Genomic DNA, 20385 nt, shown 5'->3' with positions numbered 1-20385 from the left:
TCATTTTGCCAGAATCTGCTGGATCCCAAACGTGTTGTTGTTCTGAGTCCTTATAAACCAGAAGTCTTGCATTCGGAGATGTACCCTTGAATTTAAGGCAGCCTCTTTATAACAGCTCACTAACTATGAGTTAAAAAAATTAGAGAAAATAAAGTCTTAAAATATGAGTACATTTCTAGTTCTGGCATTATAGCAAATTAATCCCTGAGTGTCCCTTCTGATGGAATTATTAAAATGCAGGGTTAACCGTTTTTTAAATGTTGTTTAAAGATTACTAAGCACAACACTGAAGTTATAGAAGAGAAATGTGCCAATCACACGTGGCTACAGATTGAACAAAATTTAAGTGGTGAACTTAAATGAAGTGCTCTGTCATTAGCAGTGAGAGTAGGAAACAGTATTTCCGCTCCGGAGGAAGACAACTTCAATCTCATCTTCAGAGTCTTTCCACAGATAACATTCTCTGGAAAATCAGTGGCTGATATTCAAAATGAAACAAAATAAAATAAACAAGCAAAAACACACACATTCACTCTGGAAAACAAAGCACTATAGATAAGATGAGAAACACAGAACTGGCGGGTTGTCAAATATCACAATTTTCAGGCAGAATAAAAATTACAATATTTAATTTAATTAAAGAAATAAAAGTGAAGTTTTAAAATGTGAGGCAGAAACAGTAGATTTGAAAAAGAGCCAGAGAACTTGTATGGAGTCAACATAATGTTTTTTTAAAAAGCTCAGTGGATTAATTTAAAAGCAGATTAGACATAGCTGAAGCAAAAACTAGTACACTTAAAGTTAGAACTGAAGAAATTATCCATATTAAGTTCTGAGACAAAAATGGTAAAATATGAATCAGAGAATATAAAATGTAAAATATGAAGGAGTCATGGAGGAGTGAGAAGATGTAATATATGTCCAATTGAGGTTCCAAATGAACTTAATAGAGGCAATGCAAAAAGAAAAAAATTTTTGAACTATTAAAAGACATTAATCAGCCGAAACCGGTTTGGCTCAGTGGATGGGGCGTCGGCCTGCAGACTGAGGGGTCCCGGGTTCGATTCCAGTCAAGGGCATGTGCCTGGGTTGCGGGCGCATCCCCAGTGGGGGATGTGCAGGAGGCAGCTAATCGATGTTTCTCTCTCATCGATGTTTCTGACTCTCTCTCTCTCTCCCTTCCTCTCTGTAGAAAATCAATGAAGTATATTTAAAAAAAAAAAAAAAGACATTAATCAATTCTCAGACACAGTAGTTCTAAAGAATTCTACAAAAGATAAATCAGGAACCCAGAAACTAAACATCTCTTAATGAGACTTCAGGACATCAGAGAAAAAGAGGATTTGATAAATGACAATGGTGACTTTTATCAAAGGATGGGCTATTCAATAAATGGTTTGGGATAATTGGTTATCCATGTAAAAAAATATTAAAATTAAATACCTAGTTCATGAGTCTGCACATAAAGCAATTCTGGATAGGTTAAATGTCAAAGATAACACTATCTATAATACTAAAAGCATAATATGCTAATTAGACTGGACAGATGAACGACCTTCCAGATGAAGCCAGGGCTGCAAGGGCCGAGGCCCTTTCATGAATTTCATGCATTGGGCCTCTAGTAAAACTATAAATTTATAATTCAGATTTTTTGACTAGGAGAACAATTTTTTTTTGCAAATAGTAATAATTTTTTGCTACTAGTGTGGCACAACTTCGAAAGTCTGACATTGCCACTGTTGGTGAGGCTATGGTGCTGAAGCAAACCTCACACACAGCTGGTGGGAGTGTAAATGGTATAATGTCCTTGGCATTAACCAGCAAGGTTCACTTTATGCCTTTTCTACCACCCAGCAATCGCTCTGCTAGGCATTTGCTCCAGGGAAGCATTTGTGCACATGTAGCAGAAGTTACACACACGATTATTTACAGCAATACTTTTCATAATAATCTCAAACTGGAAATAGCTGAAATATCCACCTAATGGATATACTTACACCTTGGGATACTATACAGTTGGGGGAATGAATTACTTCAGCTGTTAACATCAACATGGATGAATGTCAAAAGCATAATATTGATCAAAAGAGGCAAGTCATAGAGGAATGTTGTAGTTTTACTGCATTTAATTACATTTCAAAACTGGGAAAATTTGAAAACATGTGCTGTTTAGAAATACTTGCATGGATGGGAAAAATGTAAAGGAAAGAAAGGGAATGATACATACAAAATTCATGATGGTGCTTAATTCAAAGGGAAAGAAAGTGATGATGAGAGGGAGGAGGCAGTAGGGAAAATGGACATAGGGGTCATAGTGTGCAATTATTCCTTTTATTACTACTCTTTAGTGTGCACATATATGTTTATACTTGATCATTTTAAAACGTAGAAAGAGAAAACTCCTACCAGTGGTGAAAACAGAAAATCATGGAGCATTAAAAACAAAAACCAAAAAAAACCCACCTAGTTCAAGTCAGGACATAATTATCTAGTTAATCAAGTATAGGATGGCACTTCTATCACGGTCAGGAGAAACAGGCAAACGCAAGGAAGCTGTCTCAGATGTGCTGCAAACTGCAAATAGACACATTCCACGTTGCATTCGTACCAGCTCTTACATTTCCAAGACTACCAGCCGGGCAGTGTTATCATTTGGGATGGGTTTTCTTTTCTTTTTTTTTTCTTTTTTTAATATATTTTATTGATTTTTTACAGAGAGGAAGGGAGAGAGAGAGTTAGAAACATCGATGAGAGAGAAACATCAATCAGCTGCCTCCTGCACATTTCCCACTGGGGATGTGCCCGCAACCCAGGTACATGCCCTTGACTGGAATCAAGCCTGGGACCTTTCAGTCCGCAAGCTGACGCTCTATCCACTGAGCCAAACCGGTTTTGGCTGGGATGGGTTTTCTATGTTGGATTTTCTTTTGCAGGAGATATGTTTGTATTGCTTCATCCTTGTCAAAGCAATGTAAGTGACCAAAGAACAAAAGCAGGGAGTTGTGTTTTACAGTGTGCTCCTCTATATTGTTATCTGTGGGAGACACCATTAGCTCTATCTCATGAATCAGACAGTCTTATTAAATCCAGGAGAGGAAATGTCCATAAAGATTTAATAAGAATGCAGAAGGAGAATTCAAAACATTAAAACCACCTTGATAATTTTTGCTTCATTATTATTTTATATTATTTCATGGTTTGGGATTGTTTTCTTTTGGTACATTAATTTGATTTTGAATTGGCTTCTAACTTAGTGCCATGGGGACATTTCTAAATTCATTGAAATAATCATTCATTAAAAATATTTGGTTGTTACATTAGAATTGATATGTGATCAGTTGATTGTTTATTTTAAAATATCCAAGTTTTTAGGCTATTTAAAATTTAAGCCATTTGAGTTGTAATACTTGCTCAAAAGAAAACTACCCAAACCTCACAAATTTTGAAAAATAGATTGATAATTTTTATATGCCTTCTAAATTTTTGAGGCACCTGTCATGATGGGGAATAGGAAACTGAATTATTATTATAATTGCTTGTAAATGTTTGATAATATCCTTGAATCATTAACTGTAAAATTGGGTTAACTTTTTTAACTAAACACACACACACACACACACACACACACACACACACACACAGAATATAGCATTTCATTTCTTCACTTCAAGCCAATTATCTTTCTACTAGAAGCCCGATGCATGAAATTTGTGCAGGAGTGGGCCTTCCTTCCCCCAGCTGCTGGCACCAGCTTCCCTCTGGCACCCAGGACCCAACTTCCCTCTGGCCCTGGCTTAGCCCAGAAGGACATCTGGAATGACATCCAGAAGGACATTTGGTCTAATTAGCATATTACTCTTTTATTATTATAGACTAGAGGCCCAGTGCACAAAAATTTGTGCACTCGGGGGAGAGGGGGAGTCCCTCAGCCCGGCCTGTGCCCTCTCTCAGTCTGGGACCCCTTGGGTGATAATGACCTGCTGGCTTAGGCCTGCTCCCGGGTGGCAGAGGGCAGGCCCAATCCCTAAGTGCAGCCCCTGGTCGGCCTCAGAGCAGGGCCCATCAGGGGGGTTGGGGCTCCGTACCCTGTCACACACAGAGCAGGGTCGATCAGGGGTTTGGGCAGCTCCCCCTGTCACGCACAGATCAGGGTCGATCAGGGGGTTGGGGAGCTCCCCGCTGTCACTCACAGAGCAGGCCTCATCAGGGTGTTGGGAAGCTCCCCCCTGTCATGCACAGAGCAGGGCCCATCAGGGGGGTTGGGGTGCCGTACCCTATCACACTCAGGGCAGGGCCTAGGGGGAGGTTATGGCTCTACCCCGTCACACACAGAGCAGGGCCCATGGGGGGGTGGTTGGGGCGCAGCCCTCTATCACTCACAGAGCAGGGCCGATCAGGGAGTTGGGACACCGCACTGTCACACTCAGGGCAGGGCCGATGGAGAGGTTATGGCTCTACCCCGTCACACACAGAGCAGGGCCCATGGGGGGGTGGTTGGGGCACCACACCCTGTCACACACAGAGCAGGGCCGATCAGGGGGTTGGGGCTCCGCACCCTGTCAAACACAGAGCTGCAGGGCGATCAAGGGGTTGGGGAGCTCCCCCCTATCAGGCACAGAGCAGGGCTGATCAGGGGGTTGGGGCCCCTTCCCCTGTCATGAACAGAGCAGGGTGGATAGGGAGGTTGTGGCCCCGCCCCCTGTCACAAACAGAGCCGCAGGGCGATCAGGGGGATTGGGCGCTGCCCCCTGTCACGCTGATCCTGGTGCCAGGAGGCATATTACCCTTTTACTATATAGGATAGAGGCCTGGTGCACGGGTGGGGGCCGGCTGGTTTGCCCTGAAGGGTGTCCTGGATCAGGGTGGGGGTCCCCACTGGGGTGCCTGGCCAGTCTGGGTGAGGGGCTGAGGGCCGTTTTCAGGCTGGCGGGTGACTGAAGCTCCCAACTTTTTTTTTTCTTTTTCTTTCTTTTTTTTTAATTCTGGGCCAGCTTTAGCTCCAAGGCTTGGCTCCAGCTCTTAGGCCTTGGCTGCTGAAAGCAGGTATCTGGTTTTTTTGGGTTCTATAATCGAAACACTCTTTCAACTCCAGCTCTGAGATCCCGGGGGGCTGAAAGCAGGTTTCTGGGGTTTTGTTTAGCTTCTATATTTGTAACAATGTTTCAAACTGCAAGCTCAGAGGCCGGCAGCGGCAGGCGGGGAACGTTGGAGTCCTCTGTCACTGAAGCAAGCAAGCCTCATGTTCGCTTCAAGCTGCCTGGCTGCCGGCCACCATCTTTGCTGGCAGTTAATTTGCATATTTCCCTGATTAGCCAATGGGAAGGGTAGCGGACGTACGGCTAATTACCATGTTTCTCTTTTATTAGTTAGGATAAGAACTCTAATGAAACTCATGATAGTTCTAGACTGAATCTACAAAGTATAATACACAAATATGGTCTGTTTATATAATAAATTCTAAAAATTCAGCCCAAAATGACTTTAATTAAAATTGCTTTTAAAAATAGTGACTAAGAATATTTTTTTTTACTTTCTCAATATGATGTTTATTCTAATGCTGCAATCTGCCTATTCCATTTTTCCCTCTCTAGAGGAAATATGGTTTTCTTATATCTTAAAATATACACAACTGAAGACAAGTAAAATCAGCTTCACATTCTCTCTTTTGTTTGAACTAGCTATCTGGTAATTTCACTAAAAAATATGATTTCATGCTGTTCATTAACTTGTGAACCTAATATTATAAAAGTGTTTTAAATATACTCTTTTTTTATTTCAGAGAGGAAGAGAGAGGGAAAGAAAGATTGAAACATCAATGATGAGAGAGAATCATTGATTGGCTGCCTCCTGCACACCCCCTACTGGGGATTGAGCCCACAACCCAGGCATGTGCCCTTGGCTGGAATAGAACCTAGAACCCTTTAGTCCGCAGGTAGACACTTTATCCACTGAGCCAAACTAGCTAGGGCTCAAAGTATTTTGAATAGAGTTTTTAGTGCGTAAAGACTAATTTTTACTAATAATTTAACCACTCTTTGATTAAAATAAGAAAACATTTATCACTGTGCTTTTTTGTTTTAAAAAAAGGTAGTAAGGAAAGGGAAGCTGGGTTGAGGTCTGACTAGAGTATGTGATTAAACATATAGTAGAAAGACAAGTAACATTTTCATGATTTAAAGCTTTTGAAAACTGTGTTAGTATCCAGACATCTAAGTTTTATGTCTAGATTTCAGTTTTTAAAAATATTTCCATTGAATTTCACCACATAAATATAAAAATGCAAATTTTCTTCATTAGTTCAGAGAACAGTACATTTTATATAATGAAGCAATTATAGAGATTGTGAAATAGAGTTTAAAATAACATTGTATAGTCATGTTGTAATACTAACGTGTTTAGCAATCTCAATTGCAAATCAGGGAAATGCTATGAATTTCTTTTAACTGCTTAGTTCAAAGGCAGGACTATTAATGTACAATACACATTAAATTTTAGCTTCTTAACACTTCAATTAAGTCTTCTAATGAACTTACAGGATTTTTAGATTATAAAATAAATATTTTCCAGTTAATTTAAAAGTAGTTGTTATTTATAAAGGAAACCTAATGCTATTATTTTAATATTTGAAGGGATTTATTCTTTGAAAATATAGTAATATTTAGTTAGCATTATGAGAATACAGCCAAAGACTGTACTTAGAAAAAAGAAAAAAAAAACTATTGAAGAAGTTGGATTAATTCCCTGTGATTCTTGATAATTTTTTATTTATAAAATTCTAATTAATACTTTTCATCTTGAAGTGTGTATACTTATTTGAAAGGTTCGACCTCTAGAATCTATATCTAAGATGATAAACCTAAGAAGTCAGAAAGAAGTACATAGGCGTTATATGAACTCACTATCAAGATACTGAGCCCACTTATCCTTGCTTCTCATATTTATCCATTAAACACATTTTAATTTGTAAAAAAATTTTTTTATTTATTTTAGAGAGAGAGGAAGGAAGAAAAACAATTGTTCCACTTATATATGCATCCATTGGTTGCTTCTTGTATGTACACTGACCAGGGATCGAACCTGCAACCTTGGTACATTGGGACAACACTCTATCTAACTGAGCTACCCAGCCAGAGTCCATTTTAACTTACTTTTAATCTCCTAGATAATGCACATACTGGCATTTTAGTAAATCATTGTTTTATTATAACAATAATATCCACAAATAGTACATAATATTACTGCTAAAATGTATGCCTAAATCTATTTACTAGTAGATCTATTCTAATAATGAATTTATTTGATACTAGAAATAGGTTTATGTTTTTTAAAAAATAATATGTTTAAAGTATGTTTCACTGAGAGTTTACCAATAGATAAGGTTACAACAGATTCTCTTTTGTATTTTGCTCATGTTTAATTATCAGAGCTTAAGTTTACATATTCTCTTGAGATCTACCTTCTAACTCACTAATACTCTCCCCAATCAGTTATGAAAATCATGTATTAAACCCATGTATTTAATACTTAATGTTGCTTATAGCAGTTTATAGTTTTTTTATTGATTTTTTACAGAGAGGAAGGGAGAGGAATAGAGAGTTAGAAACATCGATGAGAGAGAAAAATCGATCAGCTGCCTCTTGCACACCCCCTACTGGGGATGTGCCGGCAACCAAGGTACATGCCCTTGACCAGAATTAAACCTGGGACCCTTTAGTCTGCAGACTGACATGCTATCCACGAGCCAAACCAGTTAGGGCTATAGTTTTTTAAGTTCCCATTTATCTAACAAATTTTATATTGTTCTTATTTTCTTAAATATATTAGCCATAGTTAATTTAAACTCTTTGCTTAATAAATCTATTCTCTATATCCCATATGGTCTATTACATAGTTTTTTAATTTACTTAGTTTTTAGTCATGTTACTTAACTCATGTGTGCCTAATTATTTTATGTTTTGAGTGCTAGATATTATGTATCAAAATTATAGAAATCATTTGTGACCTAGAATGATGTTACCCTCCAGTAGGGAAATTTTGCATGTGCTTCTGGTTGGGAATTGCTAAGAGCTCAAGCAATGAACACTGACTGGGCTTAGGTCTGTGAGGGGAAATTTACTTCTGATTCACCTTACGTTGATGGTATTGCCCTTATACCTGTGGTGTTGCTTTTCAGGGTCTCCTCTCAAAGTATGTAGGGTGAGCTAAGACCGCTAATGTTTGTCCCCGTAGTCCTGTGATGTTCAGAAGTATAAAATTAAATATGGAACTGCCATTTGACCCAGTAATCCTTCCAGGAATATATCCTAAGAAATCTGAAACACCAATCAGAAAGAATATATATACCCCTATGTTCATAGCAGTTCAATTTACAATAGCAAAGATCTGGAAACAGCCCAAGTGCCCATCAGTAGATGAGTGGCTAAAAAAGCTGTGGTACATTTATACCATGGAATACTACGCAACAGTAAAAAGAAGAATCTCTTACCCTTTGAGACAGCATAGAGGGACTTGGAGAGTATTATGCTAAATGAAATGAGCCAGTCAGAGAAAGACACTATCACATGATCTCATTCCTATGTGGAATCTAATGAACAACATAAACTGATGAACAAATAGATCCAGAGACATAGAAATGTGGATCCAGACTGTGGAATCTCAGAGGGAAGGCAGGTGGGAAGAGATTAAAGGTCTTTGGTTAAAGACCTTGTCTGCATATATGCATAACACAGGCAACAGTGTGGTGAAGGCCTGAGGCAGGGGAAGGCTAGAAAGGGTCAATGGGGAAAAGGGGGGGGCATATCTAATACTGTCAACATTAATTTTTTTTAAAAAAAAGTACAGCTCATTTTCTCACCCTCTCAGTCACTTCTGAAGGCAGAAGATGCCCATAGTGGAAAAGCATGCTCAAACTAGTGCCAATCTCTCCTCGGGCTCATCTACTCCCAGGTCTCGCTGCAATATATTTTCATTGCTTTGTGAGCCCACTTGCAGAGGGTTGTTCAAATTATATCATCTGCTCTGCCTAGAAATGGCAGTTTAAAGTGATGTATATTTTTATGTGTTTTTTCTTACTAACAATGAGTCACCCTTACTAATCTACATTTATGCCTATTTTCAACCCAAGTCACAGATGAAATTATCTTTAAACGGAGAAGACAGGAACATTTAACTGTATTTAAACTAGCTACTGCAGAACAATACGTAACTTCAGTGGAAGCACTTAAAGGTGTGCAAGTCACGATTCCCAGTTCTTTCCATGTCATCACTCTTTCAAGCCTCGCAATAATTCCCGGAGAGAAGTATTGCCATTAGTTCCACTTTATAAGTGAAGGAAGTAAAAGCAAATAGACAGAGCTCCTAATTGCCAGACACTACAGACATTAAAGAAGAGCATACTAAATAAATTTTATAATGTTGAAGCTTCTCGAGTGCTTTTAGTGATGAATTGCCTAACAAGTTAGACTTCATAGCTTTAGTCTTCAAGAATATTTAAATTTATATTAGATGTTCTATTTAAGAGAATGGAAATAAGCAATCTATTTTAGAGATATTCCACCCAAAATGATTAATTTTTAAAATTAGAATTTAAGAGATATAGGCTCAGTTAGGTATGTGGGAGGGTAGTGAGTTTTATCCCATTACTATTTTGACAATTAAGATCAACAGCCAGGTATAGTTGTGGGCATCTGTTAGCCGTCATATTCTATTGCTTTTTCCCTGTTTATTTTCCCTTTTTTCATTTTTTTATTGTAGATTGTGAGGCAGAAGCTACATATTTTTAAATGACATTATTTTTTCCATAGGGTATTCTTTGAATTTAAAGATTGTGTCCTAAATTCTAGTTAAGTGTTTTTATGTATTGAGTGAAATATTTGTTTTAACGATAGAATTGCTGTCCTGGCTTGGTGCTCTAGGCCAAGCTTTAATAGACAGAGCACCCTTAATGCCTTATATGACAATCCTTCTGTAGGATGTCAGACTAATGATTTAATACATAATACTATACAGTAATGTGTATATCGATGAGGTAGGATTCCATTGCTAATTTGTTTTCGCTTTTATCTTTTGTCATGATTAGTCCTAATATAGTCACAGACTTTTAATTGTATATTCAGTCTGTCAAAAATCATTTATCAGGCACACATTTCAAAAAGTGCTGGCCTTGCTGAAAAGTTTTGTTATATTTGTCACACAGATTTTCCAAGCAGTTCTTCATGAATGCATTTGCGTCTTTTTGCCACAGGGGGAAAAAAAATAGTAATAATATATCAGTGAAAGGAAACATAAAACCAAGCAAAGAGGAAAAACTGAATTGATTTGCATGAAGTTGTGTGTGTAAAATACAAAATTGCTCCATTTGATTTTGTGCAGCCATCTTCACACTTCCCCATTTTCAGGAGAGAAATGCATTTTTAGTGGAGACATGGTTTAAACATTATATGAAGTTTCTCTGTTAAGTAATATCATGATCGGGTAAATACCCTTAAAGAGATTATAATCTATTTCATTTATTTAGCCTATCTCCAGAGGGTGCCCCTCCCAGAGTATTTCACAATGTCCTAACAAAAGGCTAAACATTATATTAGTAAAGGCATCCATTTTCATTTGATTCTCTGTGGTGTGCTTTAGAAGTGTGAGGCCTCCAGGTAGTTAGGTAGCTCATGTTCTTATTTACCTGAGTTTTAGTAAAGAGTCAGAATCTCTGCATTGCCATTTCTCACTCATAAAGAGATTTTAAGACATGATTTCCCAAACCCATTTTGGGGATAGGTCAGCCCATTATATTTTGGAGTAAGGTCCCTTTTTCTGGCATTATTGAACAAGAGAGCTCTTATCTTTTACTGCCAGTTTGACTTACTCTCTTTTATGGCTAATTGTCATATGCACATATGTCCACATTAGCAGCTTGAATCTGACAATACCAAAAATGATGCACAATTAGCAAGAGAGATTAATTCGTAAAACAGTAACCACACTGTTAGGTTTTATGTCCTTGGTTATTCTGTCTCAAAATCTCACATCTAGCTCCAAATAAACATTTAAAAATTATTTCAGAATAACTTTATAGTTTTCTGAAATTACACAAAGTAAATTGACCCCTGAAAATTAGCACACAAAAGATGATCAACCAACCATAATCTCAGCATATATTTTGTTTTGTATTGTTTTTTTCTACAAATTGGAAGGGAGGAAGGGAAGGAGAGTGAGAGAGTTGGTGCGGGGAACAAAAGTGAGAGACACATCGATGGTTGTTTCCCCCATGTGCCCCAACTGGGGCTGGGGATCAAACCCGCAACCCAGGTATATAATCTTCACCTGGAATTGAACCCATGACCCTTTGGTGCTTAGGCCAGTGCTCTAGACACTGAACAATACTGGCCTTGGCTGTTGTGTATTTTTTAAAATATTTTTTTATTGATTTCAGAAAAGTAGGGAGAGGGGGAGAGAGATAGAAACATCAATGATGAGAGAGAATCATTGATCAGCTGCCTCCTGTCCACCCCCTGTTGGGGATGGAGCTCACAACCTGGGCATGTGCCCTGACCAGGAATTGAACTGTGACCTCCTGGTTCATAGGTTGAAGCTCAACCATTGAGCCACACTGGCTGGGCTGTTGTATATTCTTAAAGTCCTTTTTTTCCCCCTCTAAATATACAAACACATAATAGTGCAAAAGTAGATTTCTTAAATAATTAAATGGACTTCATTCAATGAAGCAAAGTTAGGAGATACCAAGTACCGATTACATGCATGTGTCCTAAATACATAGGAGAGAGACGTGGCAAGCTCCAGGAAGCATTTTTCATTGTTATTAATTCAATTTGATTTTGTATTTTTTGGTCCCTACAATTGAATTTTTGAGTACTTGGAAGGCAACTCTTTAATCAGCTGAGTTGCAAGTATGGTATGAACAATTCAATGTCACAAGTGATTTCAGAAATCTGTTAAGCATTGTGTTGATGTCATGTCAGCCATATGGTAATTGTCTGGGTCACTACTATAATATTCCTTATTTGGAGTGTGGTTTCCTAGCAACTCATGATTTTTCCTAATGGCTGAATTGATTTTTGCACATTTATAATGCTTCCTACTACATCAGAAATTGTCACCTTATGTGCCAATGTTACAAGATCAAATTTACATGTAGATTCAACTCTAAGAAATTATTCTGCTTTATAACTTGCCCTTTCTTGTTATTAAAAGGTTAAACCAACCATAAAAATATAAATTAATAAAACCTCATTAATTCACACCTCACTCTTTGAGGAAATATCATTTTGACAGTGATGTCCGAAATACATGCATATAGCTCCCAGAGGGATACACGTTGAAGTTGAAGAATCAGAGTTATTTTGATGGTCAAATGATCATACAGTCAGCAGGCTGATAGAAACATAGGCTCCGACTATGCACTGAATGTTCCAGAGGATGAAAGGCTTTTACTTTGAAGGCAGTTTGTTGTTCCAACTGAGAGGAAGCCTGCTTCTGCGTGATCCTGGCTGGAAACTTGCTGGGAGTGACTTTCACTCCTTTGCTCAGCAGGTGTTTTGGGGATATTTCCTGTTTTCTAGACAATGGGTTAGGCCCTGGGAATATAAGGAAAGCAAATATAGCATGGCCCCGACCCTCCCAGAAATTACATTTTATGGAATCAACACCTATCAATCATTGACATGGTTAGCAAGTGGAAATAGACACTTGGATTTCTCTCAGTAATGTTTCTGTCTTAATAGTGACAGATTTTTGTTAGGTTTCTGGAAATTTGGCTGAGACTTATATTATTCTCAGAGAGAATATTTAAGATGTTGTACATTCAGACCTACAGTATTTTGGTGTCTCCGTAGACTTGGCATATATCTAGGGAAGTGGAGTTGAAAGACAGTGAAAACCAACTCTCTGCGCTAGTTGTTGGTTTCATAGTTTGTATGTCAGCTCATTTAATCTACACAATAACCCTATGGTAGTCACATATGCAGTTCTGACGGATTTTAAAGTCCAAGAAATAAGACCCAAAGGGGTTAAAGGATATATGTTAACATCAGGGTAAAATAGTATATACCCTATATCATCTATATGTCAGATTTGTGCCAGGTGATTTATAAACTTTTTCTCTTTTATTCCTGCACCCCCCCCCCCCAAACTATACAGAGTAAGTTTTATTCATCTTATTTTACATTTGAAGAATTTGGGATTCAGAAGCTTACATAATTTGACCAAGATTATGCAGCTAGTCAATTGCAGAACTAAATTTGAACATGCGTGTATCTGCTTGAAAAAAACAAAACAAAAAAACTTTGAACTTTTGTTACACCATACTGGTCAATAGCTCACTAGAATACCCAGAATAGAATCGTTATCTGAATATTTAATAACTGTTGCTTCTCACATATGTCTACTGTGTTCCAGGTATTGTGCTAAGCAAGAATGTGTGCACACTCTCTTTCTCTCACTTGTTCTCTCTCCATTCTCTCTTTCTACACACACACACACACACAGAGACACACATGTGGTTAATTTACTTACAGTATTATGGGTATCTGCTAAGCATATTTTAATACTTGTGAGATAAATATGTACCCTATATCTATTATGTTTTTCTGTACATATACACCTATGATAAAGTTTAATTTATAAATTAGACAATTTCATGGATAGAAAATTTTTTCTTACTGTAGATCTTAGCAATCTCAGCATGTGATTTTTTCTTTCTTTATTAAATAAAAAAACTTTCACCTTTTCACCTAAAGAAAGCACTTTACAACTTCTCCTTGGCATATCTGAAATGCTATGGGGTCATTATTAAGTAAAATAAGGGTGACTTGAACACAAGCATTGAGATACCATAACAGTTGATTTGGTAGCATAAATGATTACTGAGTGACTAGTGGGTGGGTAGCATATACAGTGTGGATATGCTGGACAAAGAGATGATTCACATCCCAGGTAGGATGGAGTGTGACCACATAAGATTTCATTATGCTGGACAGAACAGTTTGCAATTTAAAACTTATGAACTGTTTATTTTTGGAATTTTTAATTTAATGTGTTCAGTTGACTGCGGATAACTGAAACCTGGGAAAGTGAAACCGCAGAGGGGGTGAGGACTAATGTATCTATTGCATGTTATTATATGTCTTAAAATAACGTGGATCGTGAGTCAGTTGTTATCCTTATTTACAAATGATAAAACCAAGACTCAGAAGGTTAAGAGACTTATTGTCAAATAAAGGTAAATAGGTAAATATGACTAAGAGTAGATTCAGAATTGGAATTCAAATCAAAGCCCATGCTCTTAACCATTGCTTTCTCCTACCTTTATCATTACAACATGTGATCCCTAATCTTATGAATAAGGTAATAACTTTAATCTTACTTGAAAAAAATCCTGCTCTTCTCTCTCTTTTTAAGAAAGGGGTGTTCATTTAATAAATAAATAAGTAACCAAATTCCATCAGAAAAAAAGGAAGGGATGTTTAGATGGAACAGCAGTGCAATGATTGGAAGGCATCCTAACTTGAGGCAAACTCTATTGACTCTACTGTACATGTATTGCTGGAGGATTGGGTGGGTGGAATTCCTCCATCTCTAGTGGGAGTGAGGTTCTCACGATAGCTTTAGAAAGGCATTTTCTAAGACTTGCATGGGAAAATGAGGGGATTTTATTTGTGTAGTGTTACAGCTCTTGGTTTCCAAAGTCCCATTGCCTTTATTTTTCTCTCTCCTGGCTTTATTGAGATATATTTGACAAACAAAATTTTATATATTTAAAGTGTTCAAAAGAATGTTTGCTTTTTTAATGTTTCTGTTGGGAAAAGTGTTCATTAAAAATAATTCTTTATTGTTGAAAGTATTACATACTTTCTCCCATTGACCTCTTAACCAGGCCTGGAAAATGTGCAGCTGGGGGCTCAGTAGAGCTAAAAGCAGGGCTTGTGTCCAGAGCTTCTGTTCCGTGGTGAGCTGGGACCTAGGTAGCATTACACTAGTTAAAGCCCATTAGTCCATTGTGTGGGGTCCACATGGCTGTGGGCCATGTGGATGGGTGCAGAGCATGGGGGCTCCACAAGCCAGGAGTCAGGCACCAGCAGTAAGAGAGAGAGAACTTCCTTTGTTTAGGAGTTAAGTATTTTAGATTGAATGCCCTTGCAGTGGCCATGCCTATTCTGGCCACTGACTAGCTCCCAGGTGTGACTGACAGTATCTTCTATGTCACCCAGACCTTATTAGGCATGTGTCTGTTGTCTAGTCCCTTCACCCACTGATCTGTGGGGAGAAGACTTGGAGAATGTTACCTGACGCTTTCTGGCAAAGCTGTGTAAATGTCATGCCTATATTATTTAGTCTCCACTTTGCTCCTTTCCTGTTAAATAAGAACCAGGTTATTATAATGGTATCACATGGAGATGCTGAAATAATGAGGATAATTTAGTCTGCATTCAAGATTAGAAGCCCCAAATTGGTAGTTTTATAAAATTTCAAAATCTCTGGAGAAAAAAATTTAGTTGGGAATACTATTAAAATATAACTTTCTATAATATCAGCTTCTTATAAAAGTAGGAATCTCTGTCTTCTCCAGGAAAACAGAGATTTAAAACCATAACTGAGAATTCAAAAGAAACACTGCTCTTTAGGACATATTATTTTTCCAGATGGTATCAGTTGATCCTTTTGCATATTAAGTTATCCAAGATCACTTTTATATTTGTAATAACCAAAGCACTGATTGGAAAAATATAGTAAAATGGTTTGATCACTCAGCCAGCAAGCATTTACTGAGTCTCTCTCATGTGCAAAACTACATAATTGAGTTGCAGACTAACTGCAGGAGTGCCAAATACTAATCTGCTTTTTTTTCTTGGTTCTCATTAAGTCAAAATTCTCTCTACACAATCCCGACACATCTGGCCACTTAAATCCATTCAGTTAAAAATTCAATCAGCCGCCCAGATTTTCAGACTGCAGGATTCCATTCAACCTGTTTGTCTTGATTATTAGTTTATCTGAAAGCTAATAGCCTATGTTCAATTATTTCACCGTGCTTGGCAGCTCACCCAGGAAAAGGTACAGACATGGAAGAGAGAAAACACAGAGCACATTTCTCACCAGGCTTCCGCCACAGATCTGAGCTCTGTTCTCTGCCTCTTCTCTGTTTACCTTCCACCCCTCAGGTTTCCTTTCTCTCAGTTTCAGAAAAGTGCTTGCCATTTTTCTATGGGCTACCTAAGAATTAATTACTCAAAAAATATTATGAATAATGCACTAGTTAATTTATGAGAAGGGCTTTTGTTTTTACTTTTAACCTGGAAGTTTTAGATTTGTTTAAATTTTCCATATGTGCACCAATTACTGTATGTATTCATTGTTACAATGAGCAGGAATTATACAGACAGTACCATCTTGGACTATTTTTTTCTTCTTTATCTGTATCTGTACTTTAAAAACTCATAAATATAGTTTAAAAATAAAGTAACCACAAGATTTCCCCATATGTATTCTATTTATAAGGCACAATCAGCCGGCAGTGACTAAAACTGATCAAGGAAAAAAAATTCTCAGCTAAAAATTGGTGGGAGCATCAACTTTTTTTGGACACAATTGTGCTGACAAGCATTTGGCCAGGAATATTAAGGCAGTTAGAAATAATGGTCACAAAAGAAAACTGTACTGGCAGAAATTAAAATGAGCAAATTTTTTATTAATGAGTCACAAATCATCACTGTAAAATTTAAATGGGAAGGAACCAATGCGAATTAAAACACGTTCAGAGAAACAACTGGAAATACAAAATATCAGAATTAGTTTAACTGCATTATATAGAAAACAGATCAAGGAATTGAATTTACTTAATGGCCTTTCATCCAGAAAATAATTTCTTTATGATAATTCCTCAGCATTGATAAATTGAGAATTTCATTTAGTTGTTATGGCATTGATAGTTATTGTATCTTTGCATTATATTGCTTTATCTCTCTGATCCTTAGCTATGCAAGTCAATATTCTTTGATATTTGCAAAGTTTTTGCCATGTAATTTACCTGGTACACTAAGTTTTGGTGTTTGTATAAATTTATAGTAGTCTCTATTCTTTTAATCTTATTTTCTCATGTTCCTCTTTCTGTAAATTTTTATATGCAGAATCTTCTTTTCAAAACATACTAAATGTACCCCATGCTCATATTTTACCTTTACTAGTCAAAATAGAAATGAGTAATTTCCTACCAAAAATATAATGAAATAAAGTGGAACAGCTTCATTGTGCTGGTATTGTATGTATAATGAGGTTATGATATAGTGTGATGTCTTACTCCATGCAATGGAGCATCCTATGCTATATTGAAACCACTTTCCCTATCTAGCTATGTTATTTTTGCAAACTATATCCAAACATTGTTATCTATAATTTTTCTTTTTTCTTCTTACTTTTTAAACTCTAATTTATGAAAAATCTCATCTTATGATTTAAAAAGGCATGGCCAGGATATCAAAAGTCATACCAAATTTAAAGATAAAGACTTTATCAGAAGTCTCAGCATAATATATCAGCCATAAATATTATGGCAAAGATTACCTTTTAAGTTTCATGTTTTAAGGATTGTTTACACCTTCAAAAATTTGCTCTAAAATGAGTAATCCTTATTCAAGAAGGAAAAGTTATTAATGTGTTCAAGTAGATTAGTATTTTGATTCCAAAATGTCACAAGAAGACATGTTTCTATCCAGCTTTATGGCATTGCTATGGCCAGTTAATGCCAGATTCTAGAGCCAAATGTATTTGTCTGAAGACTCTGATGTCTTATGATATGCTGTGCTGTCTGGTAAAGCACTTATGACTTTAAATTAAGCTTTCAGATTTATGAACTGGGGCTAAAATGCCCTTCCTTTTTTTTTTCTTATATTCTGATTTAGCCGCACTAACCAGAGGTAAATTACAGAAGGGTAATTATATAGGACTTAGGAAATGCAGTTATGAATAACTAACAATTGATAATTTTAATATTAAAACAATTGGAGGACAATTCTCTCATTCCACATACAATAAAACAAGTATAAAAAATATATGTAACTATATGCATTGGATGGAGTCCTCCCTCAGCCCCAATTCATATGCTCAAAACCTAAACTCCAGGACCTCAGAATGTAATCCTGTTTGGATATAGTTTCTTTGCAGATGAACTTGGTTAAGATGAGGACATACTGCAGTAGGGTGAACCCCTAATTCAATATGACTGGTATCCATATAAAAAGGAGAAATTTGGACACAGAGACAGACATGCGTGCAGGGAGAATTCCACGTGAAGACTGCCAAGTAATTGCCAGAAGCTAGGAGAGACATCCTTCCCTTGTGCCTTCGGAGGGCTCCAGGGCCCTGCCAATGCCTTGATCTCAGGCTTCTAGCTCCAGAACTGTGAGACAATCCATTTCTATTGGCATAAGTATCCTAGTTTACAATACTTTGTTATGGCGGCCATAGCAAATGGATACAGAAGACAAACAGCCAAAAGATAAATAATAGACTGAAAACCTAAGTATGGATAAGGCCTGGAGATCACGCATGTCTGTCTCTGTGTCCAAATTTCTCCTTTTTATATGGATACCAGTCATATTGAATTAGGGGTGCACCCTACTGCAGTATGTCCTCATCTTAACCAAGTTCATCTGCAAAGAAACTATATCCAAACAGGATTACATTCTGAGGTCCTGGAGTTTAGGTTTTGAGCATATGAATTGGGGCTGAGGGAGGACTCCATCCAATGCATATAATACCTTGTCTAACCAGGATTCCGTGGTCTCCTTTCACTCAACATTGCTCCTAACAGCTCCCTAGTTTTACTTGTCCTTATAGTTCATCATACCAGACTACCTAAATAGAAAATTCTTGGTCTGGAATTAATGAAAATTCATGGAGAAAATAGCATAATCAAGGTAATGAAATACCCATTATAAATGCATATCTTTTTAACTCAACTGGTCCCTAAATTTTCAGGGATGTCATTTTACTATACCCTAGCTGCTCTGGCTGTGTCAGTTGCAAATAATTTTTACTGGCCTTAAATTGTCTCTTAACCTTACTACTTTAATCTCAATAGACCCTTTCTTTCCTAATTAAATGAAATGATAGAAAACATCAGTATGAACAATCCCAACTTTTCTTCCACAACCCTGTCCTACATTGCTCTTTTCTATTTTTTCCTTTGACCTATCATGGTCCGAGTTTTGCCATCAGTCTCATTTTTCTGTACTTGACATTTTGTATAGCATATATAAGCCACTAAGAGAGTATTAACAGTTCTTTATTCATGTTCACTAATCATAAAAAGAAAAACCCAAAGGACAGGTATAATTATTGTGATGACTAGTATCATTAGCAGTCGGGTAAAGGCAATCAAACAAAATAGATTCTGAGTTCAATATTAATCTGTAGGTATACAGGCCTTAACATAATCCTTTTCTCAAGTGTTTTGTATTTTTAAAATATTTTTGTTGATTTCAGAGAGGGAGAGAGGGAGAGAGAGATAGAAGAGATAGAAACATCAATGATGAGAGAGAATCATTGACTGGCTGCTTCCTACATGCCCCCAACTGGGGATCGAACCTGCAACCCGGGCATGTGCCCTTGACCGGAATTGAACCTGAGACCCTTCAGTTCACAATCCAACGCTCTATTCACTGAGTCAAACCAGCTAGGGCAAATGTTTGTTTGTTTTTTTTTTTCTTTGCCTCTTTCATCTCTCCTCCTCAACTGGCCCCCAGGTGTCAACAAAATTTCCTCTACTATTAACAAAAAATTGTCACCTTTTAAAGCTTCCCTCTCTCCCTATGCTAAATTCTCCTTCTCTGTTTATGACCAAACAGCCACTCTGTTGGCTCTCTATCTCCTGTAAAATACGACTAAACAGTACCTTTAATCTGTTCCCAAGCTACCTTTTCAAGCTGACATCCAATTAAACAAATAACATCCCACCATGATATTATGGCATTAAACATACCAGACTAATTGCCATTCTGTATAATGCCATCTCTTTACTTTAGCCATGTTATTACTGTTTTATTTGTCTTGTGTTTTTGTTTGTTTGTCCTCCTAGTCTATTCATCCTTCCTTGGCCAGCTTAATTCTATTATGTTATCCCCAATACTCACATTCTTTTTAATGATAATTATTTGGTTTTTCTTTAGGAAATTTATAACGTTTGTCACACTCGGTTGTTGCAAATAAATTGTTTATGTGTATCCTGTGTATTAGAACTTTCATCTCCAGGGCTATGTCTTGTTGATCTTTATATATTATAGTGCAATTAATTAGTTCTTGTTCAATTAAGTTAAAATGGATGCCTTAATGCAGAGTATTCATTCTGACAAGTAGGGAAAGTGATGTCCTAATATATAT

At 37.0% G+C, this 20385-nt stretch overlaps 1 protein-coding gene across 1 annotated transcript in view; it reads left to right on the top strand.

Moving 5' to 3' along the window:
- Positions 1 to 20385, top strand: part of GUCY1A2 (guanylate cyclase 1 soluble subunit alpha 2) — a 283849-nt gene that overhangs the window by 205902 nt on the left and 57562 nt on the right. The gene's annotated exons all lie outside the window — the stretch shown is intronic.

Source organism: Myotis myotis, unplaced genomic scaffold (assembly GCF_014108235.1).
Source record: "Myotis myotis isolate mMyoMyo1 unplaced genomic scaffold, mMyoMyo1.p scaffold_m19_p_10, whole genome shotgun sequence".
In the NCBI taxonomy this organism is placed as follows: Eukaryota; Metazoa; Chordata; class Mammalia; order Chiroptera; family Vespertilionidae; genus Myotis; species Myotis myotis.
This window is presented reverse-complemented; position numbering and strand designations above follow the sequence as displayed.